Below are 24,956 nucleotides of genomic sequence, written 5' to 3'. Positions count from 1 at the left end.
TCGAAATGATGTAAACTGATATTTCCCCACTTAGTGCGACATACAGAGGTCGTACTTCGTGCTTCGTCACATCACACATAAAGTGTAATTAAGTCGACCATTTTATACGCATCAGAATTTGACTCCCGCACTATCGCGGGATCCCATAGCTTTGTCAATGTGCGGAATCCCGCGCCTTCAAATATATGGCGCTAACAGAGTCGTGTGTATGGAGAGTAGCACGAGCAGGTCTCCTTGTCTCGGTCGCGTGAATTATATTGTATCTTGGGATAAAGAGACTTGTTATACAGTACTATCGAACATATCGAATTCTGTCGAAGAACAACTGTCAAGAAACTCAAATGTCTTATAAAAGAAATATTCCGAAATGATGGTAGTACTACACGTAGTATGGAACTCTTGTACAATACTTTGATAACAAAATATTAAACAATACATTGTTTCTCGATGTTTATCAAAGTTGTGTCGAAGACAACCAGCAAGAAACTATGTGATGTAAGAATAGGAATAGATGAGAGATACGTCCTGTTACTGAAGTTATCAAAAGTTATCAAATGTAATGGTTTATTAAACGTTACCTTAAAGGTGTCAGATGAGATGTACGTAATCAGTATTTCCATGTATAGAGCTTGTATTGCTATAGACAGCTACTTACATGTTTCCTTCGTATTTACATAATGTGGATATTTTCTAAAGTTGTATAAAAGACAACCGTCAAGAAACTGTTCGCTACACAAAGACACGCAATTTGTAATTCATAAGATGTTGTGCGCGCAAATAATATGTTTCTCAAGAACATTTCTCAATACTTAACTACAAACTGTCAGTAGTGTCTCGTGTAGGTGAGATATTGTAAGTCCCACAAGACGACTGACCTAGTCGGTATTGTCAAGTATATTGAATATACAAATTAATAAAGTATTATGGTAAATACAATAGTTCGGGTTTTCTGAGTCAACTTGGACGTGATATCAATCAACAAGTTCTACACTTAGAACTTAGATAGAAGACAACCGTCAAGAAACTCCTCGATGAAATACGTGTTACTGAAATGATTAAAACTGTATTTATAAACAGTTGGTAGTTAACTGCCACTTACAAATATTTTCTACTTCTTTCATGTTTGATATAATAATATTGTAAAAGCGTTGTATCGAAGACAACCGTCAAGAAACTATACATACATCCTCTTTTTATACAAGTAGTCCTTTTTTCTTTGACGTGTGTAATACCTTATCTTGGTAAAACACATTCGTAATAAATTTAAATTGATTTTAAAAATGAATGATATTAAAAAAATGAATGATATTAAAAAAATGAATGATATTTAAAAATGAATTTATATAATCGTCAAGAAACTACAAATTACACTTTTTACACATTTTTGTACGTAGCTTTGTACAATGTTCCTTCACGAGGTTGGACTGAATCCTTGTCCTCTGTCTGTGACACACGCTACATAACATGTTATAAGTCAGAACACAGCGTGTAGCTGTCTGTGTCTCACAACCACCAATGTTCTAATTGTGTGCGTCGATATTTGACACATGTAAAGCGGAATATTGCAGTTCCCACAATGAAGTCCTCACACTCTTGTAAGAGTTACATCAAAGACAACCGTCAAGAAACTCGTTGTTCTAGAAACTAGCAATCTTCTTTTGGTATTAATCTTTGGTATTAAAAATATTTCCCCACTTAGAAAGTCATTGAAGTGGTCGCTCCGTGTGTACTGTGGAATGTACATGATTTAACTTCTTCATACTTAATGTCATTGAGAGACAATGTAATGTATTAAACATTGAAAGTTCCATGGATTTGTCCATTTGTCTTGACATACATTTGTCAATAAATATTTCCTACACATGTCGTGACTGAAATGTCGTAAAAGAGTTCTGTGAAGGACAACCGTCAAGAAACTTCTCGTCTGTCGTTGTATTTATATTTAGGTAACTGTTTATTGCAAATGTGATGTATGACAAGTCTCAATAACTATCTCTCATGAGCAACAGGGGTTTATAAAACTACAATTTACCCTAATTGTAACCATTGATAGTAAACGTGGTATTTATTTACCTAATTCATTATCTGCTCATGTAGAAAGCTGTACTTTATACATATTAAAAACCTAATGGATTTTGGATTTTCAAAACGTTCCATGTCACATGTTCATATGTATCCTATATATAGTATTTCAAAATATTGTATAATGTTGCATCGAGGACAACCTGTTAAGAAACTTACAAATATTTTTTTATATTCTTTCGTAATTGAAATGGTCAAAGATTTGTATCGAAGACAACCGTCAAGAAATTATTTGTACATTAAACTTCGCTTCACGAGGACTAAAATATTTGTCATAATTTTTTAATAAAGTGTTTGTGTCGATCTTTTCGCAAAATGTAATGTATTAATGTACTCTAGAAGTTTTAAGACAAACTTACTTTGTACTATGTAAAATATGTCCGAGTAAGGAGAGAACTGTGTAATGTTGATGTATCTTTTAAATAAAATATATTTCATACACACAAAATGCCCTGTAATGGCGATTACATAAATGTATTCTAGAATTAGTATTTATAAGATACAACAACAGTATGTTATTTTATTTATATTTGTAGTAGTGGTAGTGTTAAGCCTTTGGGTGTGGGATCATACACGCCCATTAACTCGGCCCTGGGGGGAGTAGAGTCACCTTCTCTACTCTTCACTTGGGCAATTCCTGTCTGGCGCGTCCATGTCGCGGGGGTGGGCATCTTACACTTCAGTAGGCCGGAGTGTGTAGATGGCGAAGTTCAGCAGGGACCCAGTCCTGCGGGGTATAACGCGGAACCCGTGCCCAGGGTTACGGGTGAAGACTTCAACAAGTCAAGCAACAAGCACATCGCGAGAGCTACGATATCCAGGGAAAATGCATCATTGTCAACTACGAGCATTCTGTCAAGAATGTACGACTGAGGAGGAGGATGCTGCTCTACAGTCGTTCTACACAAGATATCCTTTTCAGTATTTCAAAATACATGAAGATATTATGTACTAAATGTTTAATGTATTTGAAACGTTTAGAATCGAGTCTTTATTGAGTTCTATCGAGGAACAACTCTCAAGAAACTCTGTTGTCTTAGAAATGTGGTGTTGTAATGTTCTCCAAGGGTTAATGAGAAGAGAATCATATATGTATTTCTAATATATTTAATGATCAAAATATCGTCTAAAAGTTATATTGAAGAACAATTATGAAGAAACTACAACAGATGATTCGCGCTTGTTCTAATTGTGTGCGTCGATATTTGTGGCGTGAATTATATTGTCTGTGTCTATGTCCCAATCTACATATAGTCCGGTGTGTATAAACATCAGTTTAGTTATATATATTGTGAATATTTAAACTGATAATGAAACATACATTAAATATTGAAAGTTCCACTGACCCTAATAATAGTTTGCAGTCTCAAATGTATTTAAATAAAACGAAACTCTACAAGTTGTATCGAAGACAACCATCAAGAAACTTAATATAATCTTTGAAATGTAAAAATAGATTTCCCTGTGGTTCCTTTCCATTAGAACCTGTGCATTGTTCCATGTCTCAGAGACAATATTACTGACTGCTACTATGGCAAATGTTCACTTTATACGGACTTGTGTGTGCGTCGATATATGTCGTATGAATTATATTGTCTGTATTGATGTAATTATTTGCCATTGTTGCAATTGTTGGTATTGTATTGTAATAATTAATCGATATTTGTCGTGTGTCTATGTCATGTCTTAAGGGTTTGAATATTATAAAAGGTTTTAAACTTTCTTGTCTTTTCGAAATGTAATAATTATAACTATCTTTTCTTTTAGTACTGGTCTTGTGGAAAACTAATATTTCTCTCTGCGACCATCGCAGCACGATATGAATCAACTATTTCCCCACTTAGTGGTACTTTCATTGAAGTGATCTTTCCCCACTTATTACGTGTGGTCGCTGTAAGTGGGTAGTTCACATTATAATGTTGAATGTTTGTTATAATACAACAATCTGCCACTTACTAATATTTCCTGTAAGATATTTCATGATCAAAGTATTGTATTAGAGTTGTATCGAAGACAACCGTCAAGAAACTCATTAGTTCGTGAAGCTAGCAGACAAGTTTACTTCTTCATTAGTAAAGCAATATATATGACTTTAATCGGGATTAATCCCGACAAGGATCCAATATAATAATGATTGCATTTTTTTAAATAATGCTTTATATTTTAGAAGGCGGCACTACATTCAGGCGCTCGATGTGACGCTGTGTGCGTCGATATTTGGTACAACAATATTACTGACTGCAACTATATCTAATGTTCTATGAGTGTTGCATGTTAGCTTGTGTCGAAGACAACCGTCAAGAAACTTATTGAATATCTATATAAAATACAAAGTTCTTGTGCTTCCTCATGTAATGTACTTCCAAGCAGACTATAGTGTACCAGACTGCGACTTAGTAGGACACAATTACTCCACTGAGGACTGCAGCGGTCGTTCGGTTTAGTTAATTCCTTGTTAATGATGCGCTCGAGTGCAACCGAGTCATGTGCTGTATGACGATATACCAATACTTAAAATTTTCCTCGAACATTTGTATAGGTATCATTCACTGCACTGTCTTAATTCTAATCTGTTATTTTAATCCAATATTAAGTCTATACAACAGACTGTTCAAAGAATGAACTTGTTCTAATTGTGTGCGTCGATATTTGTCGTATCAATTACAATATTGTATTTTATGTATGCTGAATATCCCATCATCATCCAATGTGCTGATATACATCGGGCGATGTTGCCCGACGTCGCCCGACATCGCCCGATGTCTCTGGGGACACATGTCGCTCGACAAATGTTCCTAGTGGAGACGAGGCTTAAATCTTGTATCGAAGACAACCGTCAAGAAACTCATTAGTTCGTGAAGCTAGCAGACAAGTTTACTTCTTCATTAGTAAAGCAATATATCGGGATTAATCCCGACAAATATTCCAATAAAATGTATATGAGAGTACTGAATGTTTCCTGTGAACATATTAGTTCTATTGTATGAAACATTTGTCATACTTGTATCGAGGACAACCGGCAAGAAACCAATTGATATAGGTACCAATACTTAATGCTGTAACAATATTTCGACAATTATATATATATTTTTCTCTCATTTGAAATATTATAAGAGAGTCGATATTTAACATGATATACAAAATACGTATAGAATATTGATATTCAGAGTTCCATGTAATCATTAAATGTTCCACGTCTCACTTTCAATGCCACATTCAGGCGCAATGAGACTTATTCTACAAAATTATCTGTCTAACTTGTATCGAAGACAACCGTCAAGAAACTCGTCAGATAGTGTATGGAAGTTAAATAATCATTTTCTTTGATTGGCCGTGGTGTTCAATGTGTCTACTAGCAGTACGTGTCGGTACTTGGTGCATGAGTACGTAGTTATGGACACAGGAGGCGTGTTCAAACAATGTCATCTACTCGTAACGATGTAATAATAAAGGAGTTTGGATGAGACCCACCTAGTCAGTATTTCCAAGTAGTCGGTGGCTCCAGCTACTTACTACTCTTTCCTACATGTTGCATGATTACAACATGAGTGTTGTATCGAAGACAACCGTCAAGAAACTCTTTGTTTAGACTGTGGAGAAAGTGTTTTCTGGAAGTTATGATTTTCTCTCGACGTCTCTACATGTTATTGGGGGCAATAGACAAACAAACGTTCCCCACTGAGGACGCCAGTGGCGAAAGGTAAAGTGCTAAATATAGATAAACCATCAACCGTACTTGTTCTAATTGTGTGCGTCGATATTTGTCGCGTGAATTATATTGTCTTCATCTATCGTCACTTATTTCTTCCGGGTAGTACTAAAGTAAAACAGTTAAACATTCAGTTTCTCGTATTCTACGTGGACAGTCCATGTTTCAATTGTCAACATTTAAAATTATATAAACTACGATTTCCTCACTTAAAGCGACAGTTGTCGTTCTATGTGGATAATGTTTAATTACGTGTTAAACATTAAATTATTATGTAGAAATGTATAAACCGCGCCTCGCTGCGATGGACGACTGTCAAGAAACTAGTTACTCCAGAACGATTCTCATTTATTAAAATATCTTCGTGTTCTTAACTTGGGTGGGACGCCATTAAAGTACTACTTCCAGGTGTCCAGTATAACCATGTATTGTGTAATTTGTAAACATTTAATGTAATACAGAACATATTTCTGTACTATTTGTATTCCATGTCTCACGGTCCGCTACAAATAAATATTTCCTACACATTTCATGACTGAAATGTCGTAAAAGAGTTCTGTGAAGGACAATCGTAAAGAAACTTCTTCGTACATTTAGCAAATGTAATCTCAGACAAAACAATTCTCAGTATAACTCGTTTAACATAAACATCAAACAAGCTTCTAGCTTGTTCTCGCGGTGTTCGTATATTGAGATTTATACCATTACGTGGTAAATATTTCAACTGCGATTCCTCTACTTGTATCGACTGCCGCTGTCGGTTCTATGTGTATTTGGTACAATATAACAATTATGTTGGGAACGATTCTAATGAATCCAATGAATTAGTTATACACTCCACGTCTCATGAAGAGGTTGTTCTATGTGGACAATATTTGAGGGACACGCGTAAATACATTCAAGCATACAATTGTATCGAAGACAACCGTCAAGAAACTCTTTGGTCAGTCTAGCAGTAAACCTGCTATTATTGCGTTTGCGACGACTGTTTAGTTGCAATGGCTTGTAGTGAAAAAAACGTAAACTTCCCATGAAATAAGCATTAAGCTTATTTGGAACTTTATACATATATGCTTCTTGTTTGTAATGACATTCTTTAATGCTGTGTGTATATCAGTGTGTATATCATACCGCTTGAAATTATATATTTAAAATATCTCAAAATCTTCGGATGCGTCCGAGTCGATGTCCACTGTCTCGTGTGTTGACAAATTATTAGGTAAATGACTTTGTTGCACTACGTTAATGACGTGGTATTAAAAAAAACTATTTCCCCACTGTGGAACTATTTGTCGTTCTATGTGGTAATTCCATATTATATAACTCAGTATTTCCAAGCAGTTTGTAGTCTCACAAACAACTACTCTTTAATATTTCCCACTTATGTTTAAAACATAAGAATTGTGTCAAAGACAACCATTAAGAAACTCTTTAAATAATCTACATTGTAGGGTTACTTGTATTTTCCCTCATTTCATGATTGAAATATTGTAAAAGAGTTGTATCGAAGACAACTATCAAGAACCTTCATTGTATTGTTATGTAAATCATCCCTAGATATTAAAGGTAATTCTATATCTCCATTAAAAAGAGGATAGTGCATTTATCGAGGAAGGCTATAGGCTATTAAACATCACGCTATGACCAATAGGAGCCGAGCAGAGCGGGTGAAACCGTGCGGAAGTAGCTAGTAAAATATATTTCAAATAGACAAAATGCCCTGTAATGGCAAGTACATAAATGTATTCTAGAATTAGTATTTACAAGATACAACAACTGAATGTTGTTTTATTTATATTTGTAGTAGTGGTAGTGTTAAGCCTTTGGGTGTGGGATCATACACGCCCATTAACTCGGCCCTGGGGGAGTAGAGTCACCTTCTCTATTCTTCACTTGGGCAATTCCTGTCTGGCGCGTCCATGTCGCGGGGGTGGGCATCTTACACTTCAGTAGGCCGGAGTGTGTAGATGGCGAAGTTCAGCAGGGACCCAGTCCTGCGGGGTATAACGCGGAACCCGTGCCCAGGGTTACGGGTGAAGACTTCAACAAGTGGAGGCACATCGCGAGAGCTACGATATCCAGGGAAAATGCATCATTATCAACCACGAGCATTCTGTCAAGAATGTACGACTGAGGAGGAGGATGCTGCTCTACGGTCGTTCAACACAAGATATCCTTTTCAATATGTTTAATGTACTACGGGAATATGTATTCTAGTTCTATCAAAAACTGCAGTCAAGGAACGAATTGAATAATAATACATATTTTACAATGGACTTGTTTGTTCTAATTGTGTATCGATATTTAATGCTTGCGACATAATATGACTGTGACACAATATTGTATACAAGATAAAAACCGATGCGTTTAAAACATTTCAAATATTATCTAACTGACGCTTATTTGCGTGTGATATATCCATGTTTGATTTCTCAATACTCCATGGATTTGTTAAACGTTCCATGTATCACAAGACACCTTACCTAGTCGGTATTTCCAAGTATGTAGTTTGTGTCTTTATATGTCAAAATATGATGTTTCTATTGAAGAACTGCCGTCAACAAAGTCTCACACAAAATGTGGTGTTTATAAATCAGTATGTCCAAGTAGCTTGTAATCTCATAAACAGCTACTTACAGGGCTTTGTGTTTGTTCTGATTGTGTGCGTCGATATTTGTTACGTGAATGTTGTGACTTCAGTCTGACTTTTTTGCACATGTAATTGAAATCTATAACAATTACATAATGTGTCAGTATTTCTAAACAGTTGGTAGTTAACTGCCACTTACAAAATAATATGTTACTTTCGTGTTCATATAATACGAATATTGTCTAAAGTTGTATCGAATACAACCATCAAGAAACACAATTGTCCTTAATGTTATATTGTAGGTGTATATTGTATGTTTCACTTTCACGCATCAGCCTGCTCTGGTCCACTGCTGGACATGGACATACATTTTGTCCACACATTGAATTGTTTGTATTCCGATATGAATGTATTAACATTTGACTCCACACAGGAGGCGATGTGTACTGTCACCGCACTTTAAATGTTATTAAAGTGTCGTCCTATGTGGAACTACAATCTGATTATCTATTGGATAAAGAATTTAGGATTAAATATTGAAACATTCCTTGTCTATGGAGGGATCTGTATCTGTACATTCAGGCGCTCGATAATATTCACATCGATTGTTCTAAATCAATATTAAAATTGTAAATGTCTCCAAATGTCTTAAGGTAAGGCACAAATGCATTCTGTGTTTACATAATAAGAAGTATTTATCAGTCTTGTATCGAAGACAACCGTCAAGAAACTTATTGTTGAAACCAGTTTACAAGTTTAGTTAGGTCCATATGCTCTTTAAACGCGTTGTGTTAATCGCAATATTTATTTATTTAGTACTATTACTGAAGTATTGTATAAAGTTTTATCGAAATTTTAATGCGGACATCTCTACATGTTATTGGGGGCTATACTCGTTCTAATTGTGTGCGTCGATATTTGTCGTGTGAATTATATTGTCTTCATCTATCTCCGTTGATTTCCTCTGGTGCGTACCAAAGTAAAACAGTTAACTTATGTAATGATCGCTACATATTTCATGATTAAAATGTTTATATTATATGTTTATCGGAGAACAACCGCCAAGAAACTAGTTGAGAAAGCATTTTTCTAAGTCTAAATATATATGTATGTGGTGTGCATTCACAATTTCAAGAATCAACAATTAACGAATCAAAAATAACTAAGTGGGAACACTTAGTACCATTTGTCGTTCCACGGGATTATTCTTATCAATATTTAAACTGATAATGAAACATATATTACATTTTGAAAGTTCCACGTCAGACTGACCCTAATAATAGTTTGCAGTCTCAAATGTATTTAAATAATACGAAACTTTACAAGTTGTATCGAAAACAACCGTCAAGAAACTAGTTCTCGTCTCGTCTACTGGGTAGAACAGTTTAGATTACTGTAATTGGTGGTTTTAAATGACTTCATTTACCTCGTAATTTGGCAACACACGAGTGCAACAAAGTTGTTGCACTACCTAAATGACGTGGTATTAAAAAAACTATTTCCCCACTATGGAACTATGTATCGTTCTATGTTGTAATTCTATATTATATTACTCAGTATTTCCAAGTAGTTTGTAGTCTCACAAACAACTACTCTTTAATATTTCCCACTTATGTTTAAAACATAAGAATTGTCTCTTTAAATAATCTACATTGTAGGGTTACTTGTATTTTCCCTCATTTCATGATTGAAATATTGTAAAAGAGTTGTATCGAAGACAACTATCAAGAAACGTCATTGTATTGTTATGTAAATCATCGCTAGAGACTAAAGGTAATTCTACATCTCCATTAAAAAGAGAAAACACTAACATACATGTTTCTGTCCTTGTCATTTCGGGTCTGACGTCATTGACGTGTCAATTGTTTTTTGTTAAACGTACATAATGGAAATTAGTTTTGTCTCCGTGTGACATGCGTCAAAATGTATGGAAAAGTAAGTTTTATTCATAAAAATATTTGTCATGATTTTTTAATAAAGTGTTTGTGTCGATCTTTTCACAAAATGTAAAGTACTAATGTACTCTAGTAGTGTAAAGACAAACTTACTTTGTACTATCTATACATATAATAAAATCGTAGAAAAGTGCTGTCTGTACATTGAAAATAAAAATAAAAAAAATAGCAGGGGTTATTGTTATGTCGATGTCGAACCCAAAAATGTAATTAACTTTTTTTTTGTCTGTTTGTCTGTTCGTCTGTTTGTCTGTTTGTCTGTTTGTCTGTTCGTCTGTGCGCGCTAATCTCAGAAACGGCTGATCCGAGTTGGATGCGGTTTTCACGAATATATTGTGGGATGCTTAAATTTACATTTAGTGTTTGTTTCATGTCAATCGGTTCATAAATAAAAAAGTTATGTCAAATTAAAGAATCACGTCGAACATTCTATGCTTATACCATTAACCTCCGCAACTATTTGACGGATTTGGTTGAAATTTGGTACAGATATAGTTTAGAACCTTAGAAAGGACATTGATATATTTTTATTTCAAAAATCAAAAAATAAAAATAAGAAATAAATTATTTATAAACAATTCTATGTCGATCGTTACACGACTTCGGTTGATGTTATTGTTTTAATTCATCGAAAAAAAGTAAATAAATAGTAAAAAGGTATGAAAAAAATAATATCAATATAATAAAACATTTAGTACAAAGAAAATGCTCTAACGGAGTATAGATAATTCTATGTCGATCGTTACACGACTTCGGTTCATGTTATTGTTTTAATTCATCGAAAAAAGTAAATAAATAGTAAAAAGGTATGAAAAAATAATATCAATATAATTAAACTTTTAGTACAAAGAAAATGCCCGAACGGAGTATAAATAAATAATCCAAATTGTCTTTATCCTCGATAGATGGCGTTGGAATCGAAATAGATCGCGCTATGGTTTCGTTACATTCATTTCGTTGGGTATCGGCCGAGCGCTTCGGTACTATCGTAGAAAAAGTGTATTATCAGTCGTATGATTATTTGTCTGTAGTGGTCCTGCTGTTTCGTATATTCTAAATTGGTTTCGTTGTATTTGTCAACTAGCTTTTGCCCGCGACTTCGTTCGCGTGGAATAGTGACTTCCGGCAAATTTTTGGTTTTAACCACATAGTTCCCGATCTCGCGGGATCTCTTCAAAAATGAGATGTGGAAGATATTCCAGGGAACTCTTCAAAAATCAACATAATGAGCTTTGCGTTTGAATTTAATAGATGTATACTCACTTAGGGCATTGAAAAAATAGTTTAAAAACGGACTTAAACTAACTTAAAACTAAAGAAAGCTGCGAATTACGAATTTATAACAATTAAAAAAGAAACTATATTACAATCTATCCTCTATGCTATAATAACCAAGCTTAAACTAAATAATTTAAAAGAAACGACTTAAATCTAATCTAATTAATTTATAAATTAGACTTACAATTTTATTAAAAAAACTAACTACAGTAACTACTAATAATCGATATCAAACTAAACCTACGTTAAATAGTTTAACCAAAAAACCAGGAAAACCCAACAAATAAACTTATTAATTGACAAATACAACGAAACCAATTTAGAATATACGAAACAGCAGGACCACTACAGACAAATAATCATACGACTGATAATACACTTTTTCTACGATAGTACCGAAGCGCTCGGCCGATACCCAACCAAATGAATGTAACGAAACCATAGCGCGATCTATTTCGATCCCAATGCCATCTATCGAGGATAAAGACAACTTGGATTATTTATTTATACTCCGTTCGGGCATTTTCTTTGTACTAAAAGTTTAATTATATTGATATTATTTTTTTCATACCTTTTTACTATTTATTTACTTTTTTTCGATGAATTAAAACAATAACATGAACCGAAGTCGTGTAACGATCGACATAGAATTATCTATACTCCGTTAGAGCATTTTCTTTGTACTAAATGTTTTATTATATTGATATTATTTTTTTCATACCTTTTTACTATTTATTTACTTTTTTTCGATGAATTAAAACAATAACATGAACCGAAGTCGTGTAACGATCGACATAGAATTATTTATAAATAATTTATTTCTTATTTTTATTTTTTGATTTTTGAAATAAAAATATATCTATGTCCTTTCTAAGGTTCTAAACTATATCTGTACCAAATTTCAACCAAATCCGTCAAATAGTTGCGGAGATTAATGGTATAAGCATAGAATGTTCGACGTGATTCTTTAATTTGACATAACTTTTTAATTTATGAACCGATTGACATGAAACAAACACTAAATGTAAATTTAAGCATCCCACAATATATTCGTGAAAACCGCATCCAACTCGGATCAGCCGTTTCTGAGATTAGCGCGCACAGACGAACAGACAAACAGACAAACAGACAAACAGACAAACAGACAAACAGACAAACAGACAAACAGACAAACAGACAAAAAAAAGTTAATTACATTTTTGGGTTCGACATCGACATAACAATAACCCCTGCTATTTTTTTTATTTTTATTTTCAATGTACAGACAGCACTTTTCTACGATTTTATTATATGTATAGATTAATAAGTTTATTTGTTGGGTTTTCCTGGTTTTTTGGTTAAACTATTTAACGTAGGTTTAGTTTGATATCGATTATTAGTAGTTACTGTAGTTAGTTTGTTTAATAAAATTGTAAGTCTAATTTATAAATTAATTAGATTAGATTTAAGTCGTTTCTTTTAAATTATTTAGTTTAAGCTTGGTTATTATAGCATAGAGGATAGGTTGTAATATAGATTCTTTTTTAATTGTTATAAATTCGTAATTCGTAGCTTTCTTTAGTTTTAAGTTAGTTTTCATCTTAAGTTCGGAAAGATTATAATATTTCTTTAGTTTAAGTCCGTTTTTAAACTATTTTTTCAATGCCCTAAGTGAGTATACATCTATTAAATTCAAACGCAGAGCTCATTATGTTGATTTTTGAAGAGTTCCCTGGAATATCTTCCACATCTCATTTTTGAAGAGATCCCGCGAGATCGGGAACTATGTGGTTAAAACCAAAAAATTGCCGGAAGTCACTATTCCACGCGAACGAAGTCGCGGGCAAAAGCTATATTATAATAAATCTGTAGAAATATTGAAAGAATAAATAGCACTGGATTGTTACCAAACCCAAATATGTGATTTTTTTGTCTGTCTGTCTGTATGTTCATGCATCACGTGAAAACTAACGGTTCGATTTCGATGAAACTTGGTATAATTATACCTTATTATCCTGGGCTTAAAATAGGATCCTTTTTATCCTGGAAAAATACGTAGAAAAAATCTTTATTTTTCAGTTTTATTCTACAGAAGCTCAACAGCAGTAACTCAATAGAGGGATCTCCTTAATTATTATGGGCCTCGCCGTATTTGGGTCCAATAGATATTTATAAGATGTCATTGTCAGAGTTACTCAAAATGGAGAAATAAAAATTCCACGCGAAGACCGACATCCGCGCGTACGGAGTCGCGGGCGGAAGCTAGTGTAAAATATGTCCGAGTGAGGAGAGAAATGTGTAATGTTGATGTATCTTTTAAATAAAACATATTTCATACAGACAAAATGTCCTGTAATGGCGAGTACATAAATGTATTCTAGAATTAGTATTTACAAGATACAACAACTTAATGTTGTTTTATTTATACTAGTGGTCGCCTAGTGGCCGAAATTCGACCATATATGATTTAATTTACAATACCACTTAACGTACGTTGAAGGATAATTTTTATTTAACTCAAACTCTTTTATAAAACTCTTTTCATATGAGACGTGAGAATATCATCGCAATGTCTATCGATTTTGACGTTTTGTCAAATACGATCAGATACTATGCATGTGTGTGTAATGTTTTATTTATTGATTTAATGTACTTTATAAGCATTAATTTCGAAAAATATTAGCGCTATGCACTTCTCCTACACATAAACTATAAGTGTACCAAATTTTATGCTCCTACGTCCGCGCAATTTTCGTAAAAAGAATTACAAAGTTTTTGCTTCACGTATTAATATATAGATTTGTAGTAGTGGTAGTGTTAAGCCTTTGGGTGTGGGATCATACACGCCCATTAACTCGGCCCTGGGGGGAGTAGAGTCACCTTCTCTACTCTTCACTTGGGCAATTCCTGTCTGGCGCGTCCATGTCGCGGGGGTGGGCATCTTACACTTCAGTAGGCCGGAGTGTGTAGATGGCGAAGTTCAGCAGGGACCCAGTCCTGCGGGGTATAACGCGGAACCCGTGCCCAGGGTTACGGGTGAAGACCGCAACAAGTGGAGGCGCATCAAGATATCCTTTTCAATATTTAAAAATACATGGAGATATGTACTAAATAATGAAAGTTTAATGTATTTAAAAAGTTTAGAAGCAAGTCTATATTGAGTTCTATCGAGGAACAACTGTCAAGAAACTCTGTTGTCTTAGAAATGTGGTGTTGTAATGTTCTCCAAGGGTTAATGAGAAGGCCACATATGTATTTCTAACATATTTAATGATCAAAATATTGTCTACAAGTTGTATTGAAGAACAATCATGAAGAAACTACAACCGATGATTCGTGCTTGTTCTAATTGTGTGCATCGCATTTATTCCTTTTATCTCACGGTCCGCTACAAATAAATATTTCCTACACATTTCATGACTGACATGTCGTAAAAGAGTTCTATGAAGGACAACCGTCAAGAAACTTCTTCGTACTTCTATGAAATGTAAAACTAAGTCAAGATACTCGAGGTGGTCGAGCACCTCCTGATGCTATTTACTCATTCAGTATTTCCAAGTAGCTTGTAGCTCCATGTACAGCTACTTACATATATATATTTTATTACGTCATTAATGTGAGTTTACATTAATATGACATGACAAGATTTCACTTCCTTCGTAACAATGTAATAATAAATGAGTTTGGATGAGACCCACCTAGTCAGTATTTCCAAGTAGTCGGTGGCTCCAGCTACTTACTACTCTTTCCTACATGTTGCATGATTACAACATGAGTGTTGTATCGAAGACAACCGTCAAGAAACTATAAATACATTCGTGGTACGTTATCTATGTCTACATCAGAGTCATAGTTTAAAACGGTCAATTCAGTACTATCATTAAATGTCTCACTTTAAATGCCGTACTCAGGTGCGATGAGACTTATTTTACGAAATTATTTGTCAAACTTGTACCTAGTCAGTATTCCACAGTGGTGTGTAGCCACATACACAGCTAGGTACTATATGTTCTGTCAACGTTGTGTCGAAGACAACCGCCAAGAAACTCTTTGGTCAGACTAGCACTTAAATTAATTTGAAAACATCGTGTTGTAAGATATGTGCATGAAGCTTATTTGTAACTTTATACATCAGTCAAACGCGACAATATTGTGTTCATGAATGTGATACAAACAGTGTTCCATAAGAATACTGGTATCGTCTTATTCTGGGACCTCAAGAGGAGATGTAAAACAATAATTTCTCCACTTACAACTGTTTCTCGTTCTACGTGGTCATTGTATATTTCTCACGAATTAAACATAATTTCCAATATAGTTAGTGTAAATAACTTACCAATACAATATACCAATGTTCTACCAGCAAGTTCAGTGCACGGGGTGTGTGCTTGTTCTAGCTGTGTGTGTCGATGTTTATAATGTAACCAACATAATTTATGTTGTATGTATGTCCAGGTAAGTTAATGTTTTGCGCTCGTGCACTGAGCACGGGGTGTGTGCTTGTTCTAGTTGTGTAAATGTGCGGTCTCATAAATTAAGGTTTTTTTGGGCCTTCTTGTAATTCTCTATAAATTAAGTCAACAAATGTCACTTATGGAGTGGACAGTCCACGATATCATGTCACTGTTTGCGATTCTGATTATAATTCTACAGATTTGGGAAATTGTATCCCATGTGTTATATTAACAGGTTTAATGTGGCATGTTGATAATTATGTTCCTATATCCGAATAGTTGGTAGTCTAATAAAGGACTACTAACAAATGTTTCCTTCGTATTCATGTAATACGAACATTTTCTAATGTTGTATCGAATACAACCACCAAGATACTCTACTAATCAAAATATATTCAAATTATCTTGTCTTTGTACATTTCGTTGTGGTACATTCACTGCACTGTCTTTCTAATCTGTAATCTGTGAATTCAAACGATACGTCTGTGGGTCTGTGTGATCATAATATGTACTGTAAAACATATCTCAACAAGTCTCAAGTGAGATATGCATGGTTCTATAATATACAATAATATGGGATAATTGTCGAATTTGTCTTAATTCGTCCTCTGTCTGTGTCTTGTGTCTTATAGCCATCGAATGAGCTTCACGCTACGTAAATAATATTTCCTGTAATATTATTACGTTCTATCGAAGAACAACCGTCAAGAAACTCGTGTCTGGAAACTTCTTATGCAATTTTTCAATTAAATTGTTCTTCTATATGACTTTTCTATTTTGTATTATAAAAATGTGAACATAGAAAGAAACTCTTTACATAGTCTATACAACAGACTGTCCAAAGAATGAATAGTTCGGCTCAATCAGACTCCATGAACTATGTCCTCTGTCTGTGTCTTGTGTCTTATAGCCATCGAATGAGCTTCACGCTTGTTCTAATTGTGTGCGTCGATATTTGTCATATCAATTACAATATTGTATTTTATGTATGTTGAATATTCCGCTGGTATACGTAAGTATTATAACAAACTTCGTATTCGTAAGTTAAATAATAAAGAGGTTATATTAGTCACATAATGTTAAAGCATCTTAAATCTTGTATCGAATACAACCATCAAAGTCAAAGTCAAAGTCAAAGCATTTATTTCAATTAATCCTAAATTAGGCACTTTTGAAACGTCAAATTGAATTGTCCGTCAGTCTGTCTGTTAGTGAAGCTAGGCGCTCGTTCCAAAGTGTTGCTTCGAATGGAGAAGAACGAGCAAGAAACTCCATCGTTACTCTTTTCAAAAAATGTTTTTTACAATATCTCTGATACATTATTTTTCAAGAAACACAATTGTCCTTAATGTTTGATGAAGGTGGTAGTACCTCGACAAATGGTATCCAGTAAAGATGTAACAAACGTTGATCTCGTTTAAAATATTTACATCTCCCTCTGTCAATCTGTGTTAACATACTGTCTCAGTAATTTAAAGTAATTTGACAATCAACTGTCTAGCGCTAGTTCTAGCTGACGTCGATTTTAATTTTGTCGATGTCTTCGTCTAAGATACAAGTATAGTCAGCTTGTAAGGATTTATCACTCGATTGTGATATCAACATCATATTTTAGAATTAAAACAACTATTGTTCCACTTAGAACGTGGAGGTTACAATGTACAATACTGTTTATTGAAAATTCTCTTCAACCGTTTTCTACGTGTTTACGTAGTACGAAAAGTATTACAAAACTGTATCAAAGACAACCGTCAAGAAACTTATTGAGTAGTCTATGAAGTTAAATGATTAATTATAAATGTGGGTTAAGTCTTTATATAGAAATGTTAATTGATAAAAACGTATTTAATGTAGAAATTATGTCATTGAGCCCCAGGATCTATGCATATAGATTATATTTTAAAAGATTATATTTTGAACACATAGTGTGTGCTAGTTCTAGCTATATGTGTCAGTGTTTCGATGTATCCCGCATTATCGCGGGATCCCATAGCTTTGTCAATGTGCGGAATCACAACTTTAAATATTCTCAAACTCTTCGAATGCGTCCGAGTCGATGTCCACTGTCTCGTGTGTTGACATATTATTAGGTACTGGACTGTATATTTCGTATTGGAAATGACGGGATATTTACAAAAGACTATGTCCCCACTGTGAAACTATTTGTCGTTCTATGTGGTAATTCCATATTTAATTACTCAGTGTACAAGTAGTTTGTAGTCTCACAAACAACTACTCTTTAATATTTCCCACTTATGTTTAAAACATAAGAATTGTGTCGAAGACAAGAGTCTGCTAGTTCTAGCTGTGTGTGTCGATGTTTGAAAGTATTGACTGGGTGTATTTCTTCCAAGATCTGTAAGAGTGCGGCTCAGTATAGAAGAGGTTAGGCACATATCGATATATAAATAAGTACTTTGCCTCAGAGGCTTCAAGATATTTGTAATTCCTTCTCAGTATCATTGCTCGGAGTTGTTTAACAATTACTCGTACAATGAGTATTGTGTGCGCTCTGTGGGGTGTGCGTCGATATTTTGTCAATAGTTCGGTAGGTACTCGTACAACGATGTTGCATGTTCGATTCATGTCGTGTCAAATGTTCTTGGAAGTAAATTCAACCAATTCTAAGTAAAGAAGACAACCGCCAAGGAACTCATTAGTCGCCATTAATAATTCGTGGATCGTTGTAGTTGTTATTGTTTGTGTCAATATTACTCCATACTCGTCACATTCTCCACGTCTCCAGTCACTATTGTCTAGTGATTAGCGTTGTACTAAACTCTAGTTGGAGTTGTATCGAAGACAACCGTCAAGAAACTTGTTGCAATAATGTCATCCAATAGGTAATCTTCGAGTAAGTTATCGTGTAATTGGTCATCTATTGATTGAACTGTACTTGTAGTACTATCATGTACAAACTGCAGTATCATGTTGTATTCTACAAATGTGTGAGCACTGTGGGATGACTATGTATTTCCACATTCAGAACGTTACTAAAGTATTCATGTTTCAATTGTTATTCAATGAATTTTCCCGATAAGGTACTCAATCGGTACTTACTTCCAAGTGTGTTTCCCTCTCATTTGAAATATTGTTAAATAGTTGTATCGTATTGAACACAACCGTCAAGAAACTTATGTATCTGTGTATGTTCATGTAACAACTAGGTAGTCTATATCGATGTTACATTCATTTTCAAAAATGTTTTCTATTACGAACTAAAATACGCGTGTAAACAACTGCGTTTTAATATTTCCCACTTATGTTCAAAACATAAGAATTGTGTCGAAGACAACCATTAAGAAACTCTTTAAATAATCTACATTGTAGGGTTACTTGTATTTTCCCTCATTTCATGATTGATATATTGTAAAAGAGTTGTATCGAAGACAACTATCAAGAAACTTCATTTAGTTATGTATAAACTTAAATTTTAAGCTGTATTATTCCTTTGGTTATCACGGAATAATCGAAAGTATATATTATTTTATAGATTCTAATTTCTCATATTGTCTTAGAAGACAATCCCATATTCATTCCCAGTGAGACTTGTTATACAAAATATTGTTCAAGTTGTATCGAAGGACAACTATCAAGAAACTTCATTGTATTGTTATGTAAATCATCGCTAGAGACTAAAGGTAATTCTATATCTCCTTTAAAAAAAGACAACAATAACATACATGTTTCTGTCCTTGTCATTTTTTGCATGACGTCACTGATATGTCATTTGGTTTTTGTTAAACGTACATAATGGAAATTAGTCTTGTCTCTGTGTGACATGCGTCAAAATGTATGGGAAAGTAAGTTTTCTTCATAAAAATATTTGTCATGATTTTTTAATAAAGTGTTTGTGTCGATCTTTTCGCAAAATGTAAAGTACTAATGTACTCTAGTAGTTTTAACACAAACTTACTTTGTACTATGTAAAATATGTCCGAGTGAGGAGAGAACTGTGTAATGTTGATGTATCTTTTAAATAAAATATATTTCGTATCGACAAAATGCCCTGTAATGGCGAGTACATAAATGTATTCTAGAATAAGTATTAACAAGATACAACAACTGAATGTTGTTTTATTTATATTTGTAGTAGTGGTAGTATTAAGCCTTTGGGTGTGGAATCATACACGCCCATTAACTCGGCCCTGGGGGGAGTAGAGTCACCTTCTCTACTCTCCACTTGGGCAATTCCTGTCTGGCGCGTCCATGTCGCGGCGGTGGGCATCTTACACTTCAGTAGGCCGGAGTGTGTAGATGGCGAAGTTCAGCAGGGACCCAGTCCTGCGGGGTATAACGCGGAACCCGTGCCCAGGGTTACGGGTGAAGACTTCAACAAGTGGAGGCACATCGCGAGAGCTACAATATCCAGGGAAAATGCATCGTTGTCAACCACGAGCATTCTGTCAAGAATGTACGACTGAGGAGGAGGATGCTACTCTACGGTCGTTCTACACAAGATATCCTTTTCAGTATTTCATGTGATATGAAATATGTATTCAGATATTTATGTCACACCAAAGAACAACTTAATATAATCTTTGAAATGTACAAAATGGATTACTCCGTTGTACTTTTCCATTAGAACCTGTGCATTGTTCCATGTCTCAGAGACAATATTACTGACTGCTACTGTGGCAAATGTTCACTATATACGGACTTTTGTGTGTGTCGATATACGTCGTATGAATTATATTGTCTGTAAGTTTTCTTCCATATTCATATCTTGGGTTTCAAAGCCTGTCCTGATAAAACGTTTGACATACGAGATACATCGGTCATCATTTCTAGAAACGAACGATACTAAAGTGGTCGTTATACACAGAATATCTATGTTCCAACTCTCAATATTTCATGCGTGTAATATGAAAAAGTTCTCTGTCAAAGACAACCGTCAAGAAACGTTTTGTATTGCCATTATATACGTACAGCAATATTATCCCAAATAGGATTACAGTTACGAAGCATTCTCCGCTTTGTCTTTGTCGTTATTACGTGCGACATAAATATATTGTATTTACTAAAGTTGTAGCGAAGACAACCAGTAAGAAACGTTGAGTAGTGTAGCGACAGACTAGTTTGTTCTAGTTGTGTGCGTCGATGTTTGTCGCGTGAATTAGAAAATTAATTTTAACATTGAATCCAGTTCGTCTAATTGATATTTATATTCAATTAATAAATGCCAGTATAAATATATTGTAAACAATCAACTGTTTCCCCAAACGTTGGAACTCCAAAAAAAATGTCGTTTCACGTGGCCATTCCTATCAATATTTAAACTGATAATGAAATATACAAGTTCCACGGATGTTTCAGACTGACATGACCTAGTCAGTACCTGCAATTAGTTTGCAGTCTCAAATGTTTCCTACGTATTTAAATAATACGAAACTCTACAAGTTGTATCGAAGACAACCGTCAAGAAACTAGTTCTCGTCAACTGGAGTACCTAAATATTGTCATTTTCTTGGGTGCTGGTCGCATGAATTATTTTCTGATTCATGAAATGATTCTTCTCTATGGGCTGTTTATTCATACAAAAGTGACGGAACACTAATATTTATGATCATTTCCAAAATTTGTGCATTTCGTGTAATGAAACTGTTATGCTCAGTGAGTCTGTAAGTTTGTATCGAAGACAACCGTCAAGAAACTCGTTCATTCTACTAAAGTGTGTCTCTATAATTGTATTGGTATCCCCCCAGCATTTAAACGTCTACGGTCTACACTGTTCAGGGTATCGTCTGATGGATACCCTGAACTAATATTTATTAGTAACGGTATTAGAAATGTTAGAACGATGGTATTAATTAAAATAATACTAATCATAATTTAGGGATACATGCCCATTAAAGTCTTTCTAAGAACGCCTTGACGTAATATGAACAAGAATTTCCCCACTTAAAATGATCGCTACATATTTCACGGTCAAAGTATTGTATTAGAGTTGTATCGAAGGACAACCGTCAAGAAACACAATAAAATTGAAAATAAAATACACAAAAATTATCAGGCTTGAACTAGAGCAATCGTCTTGACAATTTGTTTGCTTCCCATCATATTATCATTTTAGGAATCTCAGGATTGAGGAGATGTAAAACAAGAATTTCGATATAAATGTATGTCTCCATACAGGAGCTTGTGGGAAACTATTTCTCTAATGATGACGTCATTAAAACTGGGCGTTCTACAGGTATAGTCCAAGATTCAATTGATTACGAAACGTAAAGAAATTCGTTGCTTAGTCTAGTATGCAACGGACTTGTTTGTTCTAATTGTGTGTGTCGATGTTTGACGCTTGAAATTTTGCTGTAATACAAAAATAAGCCTGGCTTTTGAGTAAAAGTAAGCCACTTTAGTCAAAGCTACTCTCACGTAGTTTGTAGTTTCCAAGTAGTTTGTAGTCTCACAAACAACTACTCTTTAATATTTCCCACTTATGTTTAAAACATAAGAATTAAGAAACTCTTTAAATAATCTACATTGTGGGGTTACTTGTATTTCCCTCATTTTATGATTGAAATATTGTAAAAGAGTTGTATCGAAGACAACTATCAAGAAACTTCATTGTATTGTTATGTAAATCATCGCTAGAGAGTAAAGGTAATTCTACATATCCATTAAAAAGAGACAACAATAACATACATGTTTCTGCCCTTGTCATTTCGGGTCTGACGTCAATGACATGTCAATTGTTTTTTATTTGTGTTGGACCAAAGAAAGTTCAGTAACGGCTCATTCCAATAAACTACCGATCGGTAAATTTGCTTACGAGCCGTAGAATTTTGACATAAGCTCCATACAAATTGTGTCAAAATTCTACGGCTCGTAAGCAAATTTACCGATCGGTAGTTTATTGGAATGCGCCGTTAATGGATTTAGAAAGAGAATACGATGTTTCTGTCCTTGTCATTTTGTGCATGACGTCACTGACATGTCATTTGTTTTTTGTTAAACGTACATAATGGAAATTAGTCTTGTCTCTGTGTGACATGCGTCAAAATGTATGGGAAAGTAAGTTTTCTTCATAAAAATATTTGTCATGATTTTTTAATTATGTGTTTCTGTCGATCTTTTCACAAAATGTATAGTACTAATGTACTCTAATGTAGTTTTAAGACAAACTTACTTTATACTATGTAAAATATGTCCGAGTGAGGAGAGAACTGTGTAATGTTGATGTATCTTTTAAATAAAATATATCTCATACGGACAAAATGCCCTGTAATGGCGAGTACATAAATGTATTCTAGAATTTGTATTTACAAGATACAACTACTGAATTTTGTTTTATTTATATTTGTAGTAGTGGTAGTGTTAAGCCTTTGGGTGTGGGATCATACACGGGCGTGTATGATCCCACACCCAAAGGCATTAACTCGGCCCTGGGGGGAGTAGAGTCACCTTCTCTACTCTCCACTTGGGCAATTCCTGTCTGGCGCGTCCATGTCGCGGGGGTGGGCATCTTACACTTCAGTAGGCCGGAGTGTGTAGATGGCGAAGTTCAGCAGGGACCCAGTCCTGCGGGGTATAACGCGGAACCCGTGCCCAGGGTTACGGGTGAAGATATCAATAAGTGGAGGCACATCGCGAGAGCTACGATATCCAGGGAAATGCATCATTGTCAACCACGAGCATTCTGTCAAGAATGTACGACTGAGGAGGAGGATGCTGCTCTACGGTCGTTCTACACAAGATATCCTTTTCAGTATATTATCACGTATTAGAATATATGTATCTGAAAATGACAGATTTGTTGCTTTCAAGCACACTATCGTACATATTATTATGTTCTGTCAACGTTGTATCGAAGACAACCGCCAAGAAACAAATTGAGAAAGTATTTTTCTTAAGTCTACATAATATCGACGTATGTTGTAGGGTACTAAAGACATTCTTTAATTATTTGTGTCGAAGACAACCGCCAAGAAACTTAATATAACCTTTGAAATGTTCAAAATGTACTGTCCCATCTTTACTTCCCATTCGGACCTGTGCATTGTTCCATGTCTCAGACACAATATTACTGACTGCTACTGTGGCAAATGTTCACTATATACGGACTTGTGTGTGCGTCGATATATGTCGTATGAATTATATTGTCTGTATTGTTTCTTCCATATTCATATCTTGGGTTCCAAAGCCCGTCCTGATAAAACGTTTGACATACGAGATACATCGGTCATCATTTCTAGGAACGTCTTGATGCGATATAGGTACAACGACAATTTCCCCACTTAGAACGATACTAAAGTGGTCGTATACACAGAATATCTATGTCCCAACTCTCAATATTTCATGTGTGTAATATGAAAAAGGTTTCTGTCAAAGACAACCGTCAAGAAACGTTTTGTATTGCCATTATATAAGTACGTACAGCAACATTATTCCAAACAGGATTATAGTTATGAAGCATTCCCCGCTTTGTCTTTGTCGTTATTACGTGCGACATATATATATTGTATTTATTAAAGTTGTAGCGAAGACAACCAGTAAGAAACGTTGAGTAGTGTAGCGACAGACTAGTTTGTTCTAGTTGTGTGCGTCGATGTTTGTCGCGTGAATTATATTGTCTTATCTATGTAATTGTCCTCAATTTTCAGTGTGTCTTATTGTTATTCATAATCAATTAATAAATGCCAATATTAATATATTGTGAACAAACAACTGTTTCCCCAAACGTTGGAACTCCAATGAATTTGTTCAACGAGGCCCATATCACATATGGTGCCCGATGAGGTTGACTCAATCAGTATTTTCATATTCTCCCCTTGTTTCGTAATTGATATACACTAGCGTTGTATCGAAGACAACCGTCAAGAAACTACAAATACATTCGTGACATCTTTATACAATTATCTCTCGGAAGTGCATAAATCTCGGAATGTATACAAATATTCAGACTACAA

The 24,956-nt window shown here is 34.6% G+C and overlaps 2 protein-coding genes and 3 long non-coding RNA genes across 5 annotated transcripts in view; 3 read left to right on the top strand and 2 right to left on the bottom strand.

Moving 5' to 3' along the window:
* LOC126911899 (uncharacterized) overlaps positions 1 to 7,610 on the top strand; it is a 31,019-nt gene extending 23,409 nt beyond the window's left edge. Inside the window, exon 2 of the long non-coding RNA XR_007706407.1 lies at positions 586 to 7,610. This is a non-coding gene — a long non-coding RNA (uncharacterized LOC126911899). The remainder of the gene's footprint in view (positions 1 to 585) is intronic.
* LOC126911894 (uncharacterized) overlaps positions 1 to 24,956 on the top strand; it is a 116,340-nt gene that overhangs the window by 19,164 nt on the left and 72,220 nt on the right. The gene's annotated exons all lie outside the window — the stretch shown is intronic.
* Positions 1 to 24,956, top strand: part of LOC126911895 (uncharacterized) — a 131,483-nt gene that overhangs the window by 34,373 nt on the left and 72,154 nt on the right. The window lies entirely within an intron of this gene.
* Positions 1 to 24,956, bottom strand: part of LOC126911898 (uncharacterized) — a 53,568-nt gene that overhangs the window by 11,009 nt on the left and 17,603 nt on the right. The window lies entirely within an intron of this gene.
* On the bottom strand, positions 19,910 to 24,343 carry LOC126911901 (uncharacterized). Its single transcript, XR_007706409.1, has 2 exons — positions 23,452 to 24,343; positions 19,910 to 20,214 (listed from the first exon to the last, which is right to left on the bottom strand). It is a non-coding gene; the product is annotated as an uncharacterized LOC126911901 (long non-coding RNA).

Source organism: Spodoptera frugiperda, chromosome 19 (assembly GCF_023101765.2).
Source record: "Spodoptera frugiperda isolate SF20-4 chromosome 19, AGI-APGP_CSIRO_Sfru_2.0, whole genome shotgun sequence".
In the NCBI taxonomy this organism is placed as follows: domain Eukaryota; kingdom Metazoa; phylum Arthropoda; class Insecta; order Lepidoptera; family Noctuidae; genus Spodoptera; species Spodoptera frugiperda.
This window is presented reverse-complemented; position numbering and strand designations above follow the sequence as displayed.